This window comes from Cyanistes caeruleus, chromosome 3 (assembly GCF_971803275.1).
Source record: "Cyanistes caeruleus chromosome 3, bCyaCae1.hap1.1, whole genome shotgun sequence".
Classification (NCBI taxonomy): domain Eukaryota; kingdom Metazoa; phylum Chordata; class Aves; order Passeriformes; family Paridae; genus Cyanistes; species Cyanistes caeruleus.
The window spans coordinates 25,057,959-25,061,803 of NC_141703.1; the positions used below are offsets into that span (position 1 = coordinate 25,057,959).

Here is a 3,845-nt window from a genome sequence, read left to right on the forward strand (position 1 = left end):
GCCATCCCGCATCTCCCGGACATCCCGCATCTCCGGGGCCATCCCGCATCTCCCGGGCCATCCCGCATCTCCCGGCCCATCCCGCATCTCCCGGACATCCCGCATCTCCCGGGCCATCCTGCATCTCCCGGGCCATCCCGCATCTCCCCGGCCCATCCTGCATCTCCCGACCCATCCCGCATCTCCCCGGCTCACCCCGCATCTCCCCGGCTCACCCCGCATCTCCCGACCCATCCCGCATCTCCCGACCCATCCCGCATCTCCCGACCCATCCCGCATCTCCCGGACCATCCCCCATCTCCCGGACATCCCGCATCTCCCGGGCCATCCCCCATCTCCCGGACATCCCGCATCTCCCGGACATCCCGCATCTCCCCGGCCCATCCCGCATCTCCCGGACATCCCGCATCTCCCGGGCCATCCCGCATCTCCCGGACATCCCGCATCTCCCGGGCTATCCCGCATCTCCGGGGCCATCCCGCATCTCCCGGCCCATCCCGCATCTCCCAGACATCCCGCATCTCCCGGGCCATCCCGCATCTCCCGGACATCCCGCATCTCCCGGGCCATCCCTCGCCCGCTCCTGCCAGCCCGGGCGTCCCTCCCGATGCCACCAGATGTCGCCAGATCCCTCTGGAAAAGCAGCCGGGCTGTGGGAAGAGGGATGCGGGCTGAGGGATGCGGAGCAGGGCAGGCTCGGGGCCGCTCCAGCGGTGCCGCACATCGCAGAACGGGAGGCGCACCAGGAAACTCCGGGAATTTGGGAACCCCCCTGCCCCGGCTGGGAGCGGGTGCCGGCGGGAGCTGGGGACCGCTGGCTTCAGCGAATTTCGCTCGTACAAATCCACACCTGAGCGTTTTGCTAAGGACACGAGTACAAAAATGGCAATTTTTGAGTAAAATAGTAAAAAATTTGCATACCATGACCCTGACCACTCTGTGCTCAGCCTGGGACTCTGCTCCAGCCAGTGTGACACAGCGACAGTAGGTGAGAACAGAGAGCCCGCAAGGTCTTGACCCCGAGGCACTTTGTCCCTCAGGAGCCTCCGAGCACAGGTCCTCGTCCTTTGTTAAATTGCTCCATCCTCCACTGAGGATTAAAATGCTCCCTGAGCATCAAAATGCATTTTTAAAGGTTGTTCTTTTGCTTTCTCTGCTTTTGTTCTCAAAGAAGGAGGCCATGGACATTAAAGACCCACAGTCCAGTGTCTAAATCAATGTTGTTCATCTCCTGGATCCCTGTAATTGCTTATTTCTCATTCTGGAATCCAATTCTGTATCCCCAACTTCCAATCTATGGCTTTTTCTCTTTTAGTGCCTATTTCTCAGCTATCTTTTTATCCCACCTGATCCCTTCATCCTGCTTTTATTACCATTTCTTAACTTTTTAAAATTTTCCTTGTCAGGGTTAGTCTGGAATGCCAAATAGGAGCCTTGCCTAATTTTTTTCTTCTGATCAAAACTTTGGCACAGAGCTAGTTCATTTTACTTTAGAGAAGGGAGGGGTTTTCTATGTTTAATTCCAGATGTTCTTGCCCCAGTGCTTTTTGTGTTAACTTTTTCTCTTTAGAAAAATCTAGTTGAAGCAACGAGATATAGAATGCAAATCAGAAGCAGTGTATTATTTTAAATTGTGTAAAAGCAAAGAACAGCACTATGCTCAACATTTTTAGTTGCCATGTTTTTTTTTCCTATGAATTCTTATTAAAAGCTAATATTTAAAAGTGCAAATGGGAGAAAAAATAGATCATGCTTGTTACTTATCTTTTTCAATATGCAAAACTGGATGGGAACAGAGACAAATACAGATAATTAGATAAATGATTCATTCTTGATGCATTAGGATATGACTTCTGATTAAATAATTCCAGCTGGAATGATGACCGTCTCAGTCACATTGAAAGCAGGAAAAAATGCAATGGATGAATATCTCACAGTTCTAATTTTCAGCTGATATAAACTATCATCTCAAAGCCCATATTACTTGAACTTGCTCCTCCTTTCCCCTCAAAAGCAGGTGTTCACTCTCTTTTTTCTTAACATGATTCCCTTGACAGAAAAGGTTAACTCAAGAAAAAAAAAATAAAAAGAAAAGAAACAAAGGAAAAACAGGTCTATTAAGTCTCAAAGACATCATGTTCTGTCACATGAAAAGACTGTGTCTAATTCTATTTTAAGGACCTCATCTGTAACCTTTGATCTCACCTGGATGCAGCAGAATCATGTACTGCCCTAGTGCAGCTGCCCCCGGCCGACAGCAGCTCTGTGCTGGGCTCAGTGTGTGCAGAGGGATTGGGGAGCCTGCCCACACAGCATCACCTGTGCTGGAGGACATCTGAGTGATCTCCTTCTGCACCCATCCGTCCTGGCAGGAGAGGTGTCCGGGGAAACCTATGGAGCTGCAGCTGTAGCTGCTGAATTTCTGGACAGCACCTTCTGCCGACTGTACAAACAGCCCTATGGTGTGTATTTTCTGATCACTGAATGCTTGAGTAGGCTGTTTGAACATTATTTTAACATGGGGCTTTTTTTGTTTTTTCTCCTTAATGGAGTATTTATTATACACTCCTGCATCTATTGTGCCTTTAGTTCCACTGTGCTCTGGCGTACAGTGCATGTTTACTTGTCTTTGTTTGAAATAAGATATAAATAAATTAGGCAACGTGCACTGTCAAACAGCAGTGCTCTGTGGTTTTCAATCCTTGCAAATTGTGCCAAATCCCATTATTGAGCTAGAAACCAATAGCTACTCCTTTTGTCTCCTTTCTGTTGCACAACCAGGAACCTGTTCAGTGATACCCTTGGATGTCGGAGATGTGGAAGGTGTTCAAGGCCAGAAGGTGCTGAGCTTAATATTCACTCTTGAGTGTTGCAGAGATAATGTGTCAAAAAGCCTTCCAGAGGGGAAGCATGCCTTATTCTTTGATACCAGAACATTCTACAGGACAGGTTAATTTGAGAGAAGTTATTTAGAAGAGAAACTGGTGTGAAAAGCACCTGCAGGCCTTAGGATTTCAGTGTACAAAGCGTTTCCCATGGTGCAGAGCTCCAACAGGTGAGGGTTGCAAGGCTTTTGGTCACTCCTCTGTGGTGCTGGAAGTCCTTCAGGCTCAGCTGAGCCCACTCCCAGGGGACAGCAGGGAAACCATGAGACTCTCACCCTCAGCCTTTGGGCATTCTCAGACCTCCTGAGTCTCCTGGGATTGTTTACCTCCAGGGTGGCTAAATCGGCACAAATAGGCTGTGTAGATGGGCTGGATTTCTTAGATAATATGTCAGGTTGACAAAACAAAGTCAAGTCAATAAAGAGGCCTGATGCTAAAACTAAAATGTTGATTTACAGTCCTGAACTGAAAATACCCTTGTGGCAATACAGACTTGAAGCAATGATGGTCAAAAGCACCTTTCCCTCTCTCCATGCTAGGTTCCCTTCTCCTGCAGTATCTCTGGAGAGGAGGTGCCCATGCTCTGCAAACAAAACTGTTCACCAGGTTCATTCAGTCCCACTGGGCTGAGTTGGATTTATCTTGTGGCTAAGGAGACTGTAATCTCAGAAAAGTGAGCTGTAGTTGTCCCCAAAGACCTCCAATTCAATGACACCACTGAAAAGATATCTTCCTATGATAAGCTGAAATAAACCATAATGAGCCAAGAGCTTTCGTGTTACCTGTATTTCTGAAGAAATCTCAAAGAAAATATGTCATCAACCACCTTTATAATAGGGCATCACATAGTCATTGTCTGTGAATGTGTTAATATAATAAATCATCAGTGGAAAGCAAACAGAAGAACACTGTCCATCTTTATTTTCTGTCTTCTGGAGCTCTAAAAGTATTAAATAAACA

General features: G+C 47.6%; 1 long non-coding RNA gene across 1 annotated transcript; it reads left to right on the plus strand.

The window, feature by feature from the left end:
• The first annotated feature begins 2,248 nt into the window (after positions 1-2,248).
• On the plus strand, positions 2,249-3,643 carry LOC147654018 (uncharacterized). Its single transcript, XR_015285403.1, has 3 exons — positions 2,249-2,462; positions 2,782-2,840; positions 3,425-3,643. It is a non-coding gene; the product is annotated as an uncharacterized LOC147654018 (long non-coding RNA).
• Positions 3,644-3,845: the final 202 nt, after the last annotated feature.